Source organism: Hydra vulgaris, chromosome 08 (genome assembly GCF_038396675.1).
Source record: "Hydra vulgaris chromosome 08, alternate assembly HydraT2T_AEP".
NCBI classification, from domain to species: Eukaryota; Metazoa; Cnidaria; class Hydrozoa; order Anthoathecata; family Hydridae; genus Hydra; species Hydra vulgaris.
In genome coordinates, this window is record NC_088927.1 from 40,572,678 (window position 1) to 40,586,258 (window position 13,581).

Genomic DNA, 13,581 nt, shown 5'->3' on the forward strand with positions numbered 1-13,581 from the left:
CTTAAAGTTTTATGACTCTATGATAATCAATGATAAAACAGCTTTAATAATAGTTTCAGAAATTATTCAAAATCAAAAAATTAAATGAGAATAATAAAATAACATAATAATAAAAATACATAATAATATAATAAATACGTAATATAATATAATGAAATGAATCAAACGATACTAAAAAAGTTTTAAAAAACTATTTAAACTTTAAAAAAATATATGACGTTTTAAGAACTTTGACTTTTAAAAATTTCATTAAATATTATTTTAAATTGAAACGGAGCTACGTTTTACAACTTCAGGAAAAGTCATTAAAACAACTAGTTTCGATAGAATAAGCTCAATGAAGCATTACGAAAAATTTATGAAGTCGTTAAAGCGCGAAACGATTATTTAGTATAAAAAAAAGGTAAATAAAAATGTCGGCTTAGTCATAGCATAAATAGTCGATTCTTTCAAAAAATTGTTTGGTTAAATACATAACCTTAAATTAAACAATTCTGACAAAAGCTTTAATCTAATATTTTGGTGTAAATAAAGGGCAAATATATATATATATAAGAATGCTGTATGTTTCTTTTATCAAATAAAACATTACACTTAATTTTAAAAATAAATAAGTAAACCACCAAAAAATTACTTTTCATTTTCAAAATCTTTAGTGCTCCCTTACGACGCTATTTATTTTAGTAGAGCTGTACATTTTTGTGGGTTACAGGTATCCAGTGTTGCCACACAAAGAGTTAAATAGAATTAGGATCGGATGCCAGTAACTTAGAAATAATGGTATTGGCTCCTTCAAAACCTGGCTCATACACACTCTCCCCTACAGCAAACAAAACAAAGCAAAAACTTTCCCATAAATACATAAACGTTTAAAAATTAAAAATGAATATGAATATGATTTCTGAGTTACTCGAAAAACAGAAGAATGATGTTCTAGAAGAAACAAGAAAGCTTTTAAAAGATCATGAAAAAGTATTCACGTCAATAACAGCGGCAAATATGAAAATGCTTACTGAGCAGTTAGAAAAGAAAAAGTCGGTAGCAAAAACTCAAATAAATTTCCATTACCATTCAATTCAATTAGAAACAATAAATAAAAAAATTATGTCTCTTGCAGCTGATTGCAGCGATATTTACGAAGCTATTCAAACTAACAAAGAGATAAATTTGAAGTTGTAAAAAAAACGAAAGAGTTTAACATTTTTATTTTTATTTTTTTTTAGTTTAGAATATATTTTGCTGTTTAATAAAATAAGTTACATAAGATTATCACGTAATAAAATATATAAACAAATAAGATAATTTAAAAAACAGACCGGGACTCAAAGAAGATAGGGGTGATACAATACCACCACAATCTTTTCATAGAGCCCCTTGAAAAAATAAAATGTCGTCAAAATGTTCAAATAAACTGCAGATAAAAGTAAGATGTAAAAACTTCAAATTTAAATACTCAAGGATTTAAAATATATACACCATTGCATAAATAACTACAAAAGATATGTACAAATAAATTTTCAAAGAATAAAAAAAGTAAAGCTATTTTGATAAAACTTAACGGAGTTCTTGTAATTCCTCCGAATTAAAAATGTGTTTTTTTGCTAGCAACTTAAATGAGTTTAATGATTTTACCATATTATCTTTTTTAGCTTCTCTTTTTTTTTAAAATAGTTCCATATTTTTGGTCCGCGAAATGCTATTGAACACTCTGTAAACTTGTTTAGTTTCTTAGGCAATTTAAAGAAATTTGATTGGTTTGTTCTAAGGAAATACTTTTCATTTATATTTTTTTTAAACTTACAACTAAAATTTACTGGAGTTAGGTTATTTGTAAACGTATACATAAAAATTAGGTGTTGATCAATATTTATTTCATAAATATTCATCATTTTCATGTCAAGCATTAAGGGTTTCGTGTGCTCCCTTCTTTTTTTTCCGTATATAATTCTACACGCATGTTTTTGAACACTAAGTATTTTTTTAAGTTTAGTAGTTTGCGTGCTACCCCATGTAATATTGGCATAACTGATAAAACAACGAATTAAAGAGAAGTTAATTAATTTAAGACATATAATATTAACATGAGGACGAACTCGGTACATCATGCCGATGACTTTACTAACTTTTGATTGTAAATGTTTAATATGGGGAAGCCAAGATAAATGCTTGTCCACAAGTACCCCTAAAAACTTTAAAGAGTCTTCCTGTTTTATTTCTTTATTATTTAAAAAAAGATCTAGTAGTTTGAGGGGAAGGTTTACTTCTTGCGAATTTTTATAAAATAATGTATACTTTGTTTTTTTAACGTTTAATGAGAGTTTATTTGCTTGAAACCAATCATTTATCTTATTTAATTCAAAGTTCATGTCAGCATAAAGTTGCTTGATACTATAGTTGGAAAGAAAGAGATTTGTATCATCAGCAAACATAATTGGGTTTAATTTCACTGATGCATTACTTAAGTCGTTTATATAAACTAAGAATAAGAGAGGGCCTTAATATTGATCCTTGGGGTACTCCACAGGGGAATTTAAGAATTCCGTATTCTTTTTTATGAACATATTATGTTCTACCAGTAAGGTAACTTTTAATTCAATTGAAGTCCTTATTAATTACCCCATAATACTTTAATTTTTCTAACAAGATGGAATGATCAACAGTGTCAAAAGCTTTAGTTAGATCAATAAATATACCTAAGGTAAATTTATTTTCATTAAAGCCATTATTTATTTGATCGACTAATTCAATAATCGCATGTTCAGTTGAAAGATTTTTCTGAAATCCGAATTGTTTTGGATAAAAAAAATTGTTTTTTGTTAAGTGGTCAAAGATTCTATTATAAATTACACGTTTGAATATCTTTGAAAATACAGAAAGCAATGATATAGGCCTGTAGTTAGAAACATTTGCATGATCATTATTTTTATAAACTGGAATTACTTTTGCGAGTTTTAGTACATCAGGAAATATTCCTTGGCCCAGTGAAAGCTTGACTATATAGAACAATGGTCTTTTGATGCTTTTTTTATTTAAAATTAGTATATTACTGGGAATACCGTCAAATCCTGATGAATTTCTATTTTTTATCGAAGAAAAAGCCGTTTCAAATTCTTTTAATGTCAAGTCGAAATCATACAACGTTTTATCATTTGATGGTGTTAGATAGGTTTTATAAGAATTAAGGGGTGTTGTAATTTTGTTAGCTAGATCAAGTCCAACATTTGTGAAATATGTATTAAACTCTTTGGATATTTCTTTAGGACAGAATATATCATTATTATTTATATTGATTCGTTTGGGTAGCGAAGAAGTTTTATTTTTATTTTTTCCTAGTATGCCATTAATTACAGCCCATGTTTTTTTAGTATCCAGCTTACAATTAGTAAATTGTTTACTGTAATAATTTTTTTTAGTTTTTTTTAAAAGATCGATATAAAAATAATTGTATGCTTTATAATTTTTTTCATTAGTTGTGCTTTTATTTTTAAGAAATTTATTATACAGTTTTTGTTTGGTTCTAGAGCATTTAATAAGTGTTTTATCCATCCATGGATTAGCAAGTGTTTTTGTTTTTATTTTTAATACTTCATTTGGACAAGCTTCATTAAAAATCTCTTGGAATTTGTCTAAAAATAAATTACATGCTTTATTTGCATTTTGACTTTTATAAACATCACTCCAATTCTCTAAATATAATTTGTTCGTAAGATTGTTTTTACTATGAGTTGAAAGGTTGCGTTTATTTATATATAAAATTTTGGGTTGATCATTTGGAATAACTTTTATATTTTTTATGGTAATGTATATTGGAAAATGGTCGCTAATATCCGTCTTAAATATTCCTGCCTCAAATGATGTTTCTAAGAGATTGTTAATAAAAACATTATCTATTGCAGTTGTAGAAGTTCTATTAACCCGAGTCGGTTTATTAATTACTGACAAAACATTGTACTTATATAACATGTCAAAAAAAGATTTTGTTTTTGGAAATTTCTGGTATGTTAGTGCATTCAAGTTTATATCCCCAAGGATAAATAATTTTTTTTCTCGTTGTTTGTTTTTAAAATACTTTTTTCGAAGTCTTGAAATGATCTAATTTTACCACTAGGTGGTCGGTACACGCATCCAATTATACTAATTTTGTTTTTTGCATTAATGACTTCAATAAAAAGACTTTCATAATTGTTATTTGCTACACTTAATTGCTTTTTTATTTAAAATTGATACTTTTTAAGTACGTAAACACCCAGTCCTCCGCCTTTTTTATTGCTTCCTCGTGGTTGGCTAATTAGTTTGTAATTTGCCAAACTATAATTCGAATTCCACTCTAGAGGACTTTCTGAATCATGCCAAGTCTCTGACAGAGATATGACGTCGAAAGAGTAATTTATAATAAATAAAAATTCTTTAAATTTTTCAAAATTTTGCCGCATGCTTCTTATGTTTAAGTGTAATATAGAAAATGAGTTTAAATCTTTTTTGATTTTAAATTCATTAGGATCAAAATATGGTGTTTTAATTAAACTCATTTGAGTTTCTAAAAAAATATTTAAGTTGTCATCAGAAAGATTGTTCAAAAGATTATCTTCATTAAAACATTAAAAACATTAAAATGAAAGACAATAGCGAAATATTTACAATAAAAAGTAAACTTAAAGAAATTAAAGATCGCTCACGAAAAAATAACCTAAGAATAGAAGGCATGAAGGAAAATGAAAATGAAAATTGGAGTGTCAGTGAATTCAAGGTACAGAAGCTCTTTGAAGACATACTTGGTTTAAAGAATATAAAAATTGATAGGACTTGCAGGACTGGACTTAGAAGATCACATAAAATTCGACCAATAGTTGTCAAACTACTAAACTATTAAGACATAGTAGACATTTTAAAACAAGCCAAATTTTAAAAGGGAAAAATATTTATACAAATGAAGACTATTGCGCCGAAACTACAATTATAAAAAAACAGCTTCGAGAACAAGTGAACAAAGAACAAGAAAGAGGATAACACGCAGTAATATTGTACGATGAACCAATCATTCGCGACTGGTGTGGTAGAAAATTAAATACCATGAAATATTAGATCCACTTCGGGTAAAACTCAAAACGTGGATGCGTTTTTAATATATTATAGAAATATATTTACAAATGTTCCTTTGAGTCCAAATATTTACATTAAGACATTACGAAAGACGAAAAGTAAAACTAATATTTTTTTAAAGTTTTAAATTTTTCCTATGCATACATGATAATCAAAAACACACAATAAGTGTTTCTTATATATGATGCATGTTTTATAATATCTGTATTTACAATATTTTTATATCATATTTGAAATTGGTACAATCTCTAGAGTATTGAATAAGGAACAGAACGTTTATTTAACAATAATTGTGATTTATTTGAAATTTTTAAAATATTAGAAGTATTTACTAGAAAATAAAGAGTTATTACATATAATTATTTTTTAGTACAAAATTTATAAATAAAACTTAAATACTGTATGGTTTACAAGCTTGCCATATCAAAAAAAGCGACCATAAATAATAAAACAGAATATTGCTGGTAGACAACATTTATAGCTTTATAAACATATTTATTATGTTATGTTTGCGATGTAAAGATAGTGGTAGTTTTACATGTCGTTTATCAATATATTACTTTTATGCATAAATAAATGTAAGTTTTACAAATTGGATGCGCCTAAATTATTTATTTACAAAAAATGTGGCGCATAATGAAAAAGGTGATAGGTTAAAAAAGCATAGGCACTAATGGAACTCCCAAAAAACCAATTATAAATAATCGTGAAATTACTTATATTTTTTAATCCCTAATTCTTTCAAACATGCCTTTGTTAATACGGTCCCAAGTTTGACCTCAAAAATAAAAAAATGTTAAACTAGCGTTGAATCATACTTAACCTCTAATAATAATCTTATGAAAAATAATAAGCTATTTGAAAATGAACTACTTGATGCTGTAAATTTATTAAAATCAAATAAAGGTAATGGAGTTGGTGAGGTAAGTAGCAATATAATAATTGAATCAATATTTAATTTAAAAATTCTTTAGAACAAGGAATCTTTCCTGATAAACTAAAAGTTGCAAGGGTGATAGCAGTTCTAAATTCTGGAGATGCAACTTATATCGCAAATTATAGATTTATTTCAATACTACCATGCTTCTCAAAAATAATAGAGCATATTATGCATTAAAGTCTGTACTATTTTTTAGATATTAATAACGATTCTTTATAATAAACAACTTGGATTCAAATAAGGTCACTATACTGATCTGGCAATTGTTCATCTTCTTCATAATATTCTATAATCTTCTGATGAAAATAAATATACTTTAGGCTTTTTTATTGATCTCAGCAAGGCTTTTGACGCTGTAAATCATTATACTTTATTAACCAAGTTAAAAACAACGGTATTTAGCACGAGAATCTTAAATGGTTTACGAGCTATCTGTCAAATAGACAGCAATACATTTCTCATAATTACTGAAAAACTAACAACATGAATATATCTTGTGGAGTACCACATGGATCTAAATTAGGACCGCTCTTATTTCTAGTAAATATCAATGATCTAAGAAAACCTTGTAATGTATTTGACACAATCTTGTTTGCAAATGATACTAATCTATTTTATGCTCACAATGATATAAGAATGTTATTTGAAACTGTAAACACAGAACTACTATATCTTTCTGAATGGTTTACAGCAAACAAATTATCTCTAAATTTAACTAAGAAAAAATATGCTTTTTTCCATCGCTTTCATGAAAGAGACAAAATTCCATTAAAACTTTCAAATCTTTGTATTAACAATTGCGAAGTAACATTAAAATTTCTAGTAGGTACCTCTTGACGAAAATGTATAATGATCATATAAAATATATTGAAGGTAAAATATCAAGGACCATTGGCCTACCTTATAGAGCAAAGCCTTTTTTAAATTCAAGTTGTTTAAAACTCTTAAATTTTTCTTTTATTCAATACTATTTTAATTACGCTAATATTGCATGGTGTCGTACCAATAAAAATAAATCAAAAAAATCTTTAATATACAAAAACATGCAATCAGAACAATATCCAATAAAAGCCGCTTTACTCCCTGCCAACCTTTGTTTATTAAGTTAAGTATGCTAAATATCTACTAAATAAATATTTATCATCTTCTAAATTTTATGTTCAAATTTAATAAAAGTGTTATTCTAAAAACTTTTAATCTCTTATTCAAAATTAATCATAACAAATACTTAATTTGATATTCAAGTACCACCTATATACAACACAAAAGTTGTTTTGCGGCAATTGAATTTTTAATTTCATTTAGAGGACCAAAGACATGGAATAAAATATTCACAACTAAACTTTAAACTCTTACAATGTTAAATGAGTTTATAACTAAACTTAGACAGTTATCACTAAAAAATGATCTACCACAAAACTATTTCTAAAAATGCAAAATATCCTTATGATTAATCTATCAATTAAATGAAAAGTTTATTAATTTTAGAAACGCTTATGTTAAATGCACTTGGTAACTTTTCAAACTTAATTATGTTTTTGTTGTTTAATATGTGCTGCTATTCTTTTTATTTTTTGACCCTTAGACTTTGGTTTTGTGATCTGAAGTTTAATATTAAAAAAATAATAATATTAAATATTAGTTCATGATTTTATCATATTAAAAATTTTTCAGTGCTTTTAGAAAAATATGTTTAAGTAAATAGCACTTCTTGTTATTTTTTAATAATTTGTATTTTGTTATTTTTTAATAATTTGTATTTCTATACCAATTTTACGTTTGTTTATTTTATATTGTTAACGGAAGCACTTATTTGTAAATAAATAAAAGACATAATAGACTTCTTCTCGCCCCTGCTACATATATATCTTATTATTAACACACTGTTTGTATATATTTACACGGCATAATAAAAAAAAAATAAAAAGCAGAAAAAAAAAGAATTTAATCAGAACGTCAGCTATATGTCTAAAGGACTTTATACGGACTTGTGACCTTAATTAGACGTCATATAGGGGAAAGGCGCTCCTTGTTACATCTAGAACAAAAACTCCCAGGGTAGTTATTGTTCTAGATGTAACAAGGAATGTATCCATATCAAAACTTTTATTATTGGTCTTCAGGATACTGAATAGTGAAGCTTCAAAGTTAAGTATGCCATCATAGGGGCCTTTCCCCTACTCGTCGCAGAGATTTTTTACATGTGCTCAACGTCTATTTTGTGTTCAGCTTTAATCTTGAATAATATGTCTTTATATATGTTACATGATTTATGTAAAATCAATCATTTTGTTTACTTCTTTCTTGTCAGTCATTATATTTAATTTCTTTCTGTTGATACATTTTGGTATTATAGGACTTAAAAATCTAAAAGATTCTACAATTAAAAAACCGGGTTGAAACTTTTTATTAAAGTTAATAGACATGGTATTTACATATTTTTCAGCCCTTAATTGATATAAATTCATTTGCAATAATAATGACCTAAAGTTTAAACAATAGTTTGAAACAGTTAATAAACAGCAGTTTAAACAGAAAAGATAGAGTAATGACGGTGTTTTAAAATAAATTTTTAAGATACGAAAGTGTTTTTTACCCTTTTATTGCTTGCTCTACATAAATGTGTACATTAGCAATGTTTGATTTTCTCGAATATCTTCTTTTGACGTTTGTATTCCTTTAGAAGCACTTTGAGGTGTACAGAAATTTGGAGGGTGGTTTACCAAGTAATCGCGTCAAATAAAAGTGGCAGGAAGTTGAAAAGAAATAAAAAAAAGTTGATTTTTTGTATGCAAGCGATTACTTGGCATAGGAATTTATATTTAATTTAAAAAATATGCTTGCGCGTGTAAAATTCTTTACACGCGTGTTTTTTAGATACTCGCACGTGTTGCTGGTTATTGTTGCAAGTAAAATAAATATTAAACCACATAACAGAGCTTTTTGACAAAAAAATAAAATAACAATAGTAATAATTTTTCATTTAATTCATATTTATAAGCAAGGGATATATAAGTTTCACTGTGCAGCAGCAGCTTCGCCCCTGATTATATTTATACACTACAACTTTTGTAAGTTATTTTAATGGTTTTTAATTAAGGTTTTTATATTCCGCTTTAGTCCTCCAACATAATTAGGATGATGATCCTTTTATTTTATAAATTCTTATTTATCCCATAATATATCCATTTTATAAGCTGTTATTTATCCCATAGTATATCCATTTTATAAGCTGTTAGTTATCCCATAAGCTAAAACAATCTTTCTAAAAAAAATAATTTTTAATTAAGAATTAAGATTTTTTTAAATTATAACTTATAAAATTCTGGAAATTTACAATATATTATTAAAATATAGAAATACTGTTAAAATTAGTACAGGTTTTGGAGGCTTTTTAATCCTTCTTAAAGGGAATTTTAATTCCGTTAAAAAATGATTTAATTCTTTTCAAAAGGGACTTTTAATCTTGTTAAAAAATTATTTAATTTTTTTAAACATTTTTGTAATACATATAGATTTTACACGTTTGCAACAAAAACATGGTTTATCTAAATAATACTAATGCTCTAAGCACAGACGGATATATCGAAAATATTAATCAGACTAGTATAGCACCAACGAACATTACAAAGAAATAATTATAAATAATTGGCGATATAGAATATTAACCAATTCTGAAAGAAGATTAATAATAAGCAAGTATGAAGATGACAAAACAAAATCAAATTAAGGATAAGTAGAAAAGGTTCAGCAGAGCTCCTAAATAATAAAAGCTTTGATTATATAAAGTAAAATATTAACGAACATTGTTCAATAACATTAAAACTGATAAAATATAAGCAGTGTGTTGATAAGAACATTGATTGAAGACTACATTTGAGTTGATAGAACATGCCTTTATCTACCACCAAAAAGGCAATATTACACTTTAACTATTTTATTATACGATGTCAACTGAATCCAGCTTCCAAAAGTAAAGTAGCAAATATTAGATTTAGATTAATAGTTTGCGATCGCAAATGATTAAACTAGTTAAATTTGTTAGCATTGATTTCTGTCTCGTCAAGCATTAAATTATTACATTTTCCACAAAATGTTATAGGTTCTAATAGTAATAAGGCTAGGGAAACATAGGTTTTGAAAAAAATATCTAAACTTGTTTTCACCTTATCCTACCCGGTGGACACAGGACGTAAAAAAGACGTCTTTTAAACGTCTTTTAAACATTTTGGACGTCTTTTAAACGTCTTTTGAACGTTTTGGACGTCTTTTGAATGTTCAAAAGACGTCTTATTTAGGTCCTGTGCCCACTGGGTAGAGCTTTAGATCAAATTCGACTATTTTAACGTATAAGTCGAAACAATAAAGTATACTGACTTGTAAATTGTGATTGCAAATTTCGTATTAAGTATTGTATTGACAATATTTAACGCCAAATGATGAAAATATGTTTTTACTTGGTGAATTTGGTATAAGTATTTTAACAACAACAAGAAAATAATAAAGAAGTGAAGTAAATACGACACAATAAAATGTTGTTCGAACAATCAGATCAAACATTGTTTCTGTTTTACTTGCTGGCACAAAGCAAACATTTTAACTTCAAACACGGAGTTAAGCATATAATTGAGAACCGTTTTTGCAATATTTAAACAACTTGATCCTAATGATGAGAAATGATGGTTTCAAAAATTCCCTTATTATAATAAATAATTGTTCAATTAATAAAGGAGAGCTAATGAGAATTATTGTTGAAACAAGTGAATATCGATTACTTTATACTCCACCATACAGCCTATAATAAAATTTATACTCCATCATACAACCCTAAATAAAATTTATACTCCACCATATAGCCTTCAATTAAATCGAAAAAAGGAAGCTTTTTCTAAATTAAAAAATTTATTAAAATAATATAATATATATTTTTTAAGGTGGTAGATACCCATAAAAAATAAAACTTGAAATAAGACAATTCACAACAGTTTTTATTATTTTTTTCATTCAAAACAAATTGTTTAAAAATAATTAAACTAAAAGAGTAGTTAATCAAGACTCTTTGCCTCAATTATTACTGAAAATATGATATTTTGATGATGGATTGTAAAAAAAACATTTTAAAAACTTATATAGTTAAACTTGAAAAATTCAATAGTTCTTTATTGTATCGTAATTCAGGAGTCAAACTAAAATGAAGCCATAATATAAAAAACTTCAGAAGATATTAACATTTTTTGATAATATTTTGCATAGTTAGAGTTTATAAAAGGCGCAAGTTTTGTGTATAAAATAATAGTTTTAGTTCAATTCATGCCATTATAGCTAAAGAATATACTGTGAAAATTTCAACCTAAAAACTCATGCTGATCTTGAAATATCACGTTTAAAAGTTATCAAAATTGGTTAAAATCAAATACTGAGAAAAACGCAAAAATAATGATAAACTAAAAAAAAAAAATATCCAGAAATCCTTATCTAATGGTTCTTAATTTTCTTCTTGCTTTTACGCCTTTGATTGATGGCTTTCTCTAAACATTTTTTATGCTCTCTATATCGCTTTTTAAATGCATTTTACATAAGCTGGGAAACAGGTAGTCCAAGCATTTGCATCATTGAGCTTAAACCAGATTTGCCATCATTAAATTCAATGAATGCTGAACAAATACCAATTTCAAGAAGTTTTCGTGACACAAAATTTTACTTTGGACATTTTTTCTTGATCATACTTTTTAAGCATTCGTTTCTATTTTGAGTTTTGTCATGCAAACACTTTAACATTAGTGATTCTGCTGATAAATCATGCCAAACTGGCGTTAACAAATCTTTAATTGTAATTGGGAGGCTTAAGTTTTTCTTGTATGTTTATTACCTGTTATTTTGTCAGCCAGCCATAAACACCAGGTATCCTTAGTGTGTGGACAAAATTGATGCCGAATATTTTTATCCAAAATGTTTGTATTATGAAACAAAGTTGCCCTTATAGATTTTTTCAAAAAATAATTATCATCAACATTCTGCCTTACAGCCCTACCAAAGTAATTTTGAAGAGTATTGATAGCTTTATCAGTAAGTTTACCTATTCCTGAGATACCTTTTCCATCGGATAACTTTTTATTTTTATAAGTTAGACGAATATTTTGGCAACGAGTACCTACACGTTTTTGAATGTGTTCAATACATTCTAGCTTAGTAATTAGAAAATCTCCGTAAAGTTTAGATAACTTTACTTGATTAAACGAAGTCGTATCTCCATCATCATGTGTTCCATATATATAAGATTATTTTCAGAAATGGACCGAGAATACATTTTAACAGCCCCCATAGCATCCATGAATCCAGAACTACCTGTACGATTTGACTGGCAAACATGATTGAATTTCCAGTCCACATAATGAGGTGTTTTTTATGCTTCCACATTGCACAACCATGACAACTTTTAGATAAAACATCTTAGTGTAAACACATTCCATTGATCGTTGAAATGATAGAGACAATTCCATTTAGCGAGCTGTGTCCTCTCTTCTTTCACGAACCATCAAGGAAAACTGTACAGTTCATTGTTTCATTGTTTTTCTGTTCTCGTAGTCTTGCTGTTTCCTTGGCTGCTTTGGTCATAGATGCTGTACAAACACTAGTAAATATACCATGCAAAACATTATTATTATTTGTGTAAGCTTTGAAAGAAATAAGTCGTGGCATATTTAATATTGAACTAAAAGATTTAATGGCTCTTTGACCTCTACCAATGTCTCTAAATGCCAACACTATTCTAACATTAGTAGAATAAAACTTTCTGCCACAATATTTTGTAATATTATTTTTGTTTTGAATGTAAGTGATACTATTGGACGTTTTAAAAGTTTTTTGCCATCGACAATAATCTGAAGTACATGATGTAGATCTGAATAAAGTCCTTGTCGCTTTACTTCATTATTTTCAAGATTAGCTTAACTTCCGCAATCTGAGAAATTAGCTATTTCTTTTACTTAAAATTTTAATAAACCATAGTTAAATATAATGTTATAATCATCTTTGTCTACAGAAATGAAAAAGTCAAATTTTATTTTCCCTGAACTTGAGTTACTAGTTGAAGGTAAAGAATCAGATGCCAACTTTTGTTCAAGTGTTGGGTTATCTTCTTTTTGTGTGTGTACCAATTGCAAGAAAATGATTTTTTTTTGTCCTTGAAAGAGTTCTTGGTTTATTGTTCAATAAAACTTCTAAATTAAAACTATGTTGCTACAAAAAGTGTTAAAATCACATGAAATCGGTGAACAATATATAATAGAAGTCAAAAGTATGATTTGTTTTCAAAAATAAGAAGGTTGTCCTAATTATAGTAAGAGGAGCAGCGGAATGGTATATGAAATCGTAGTGGTAATAGGATATTTTTTGTAAATGTTACAATATTGCTGTAATATTTATGTTATTATTGTACCATCATTATGAATATGAATTGTAGAATTTTGTTTTATAAGCTGTGTTATTATCTATTTTTATTTATATATATTATGAATTACAATGTGACTATTATTATGGGG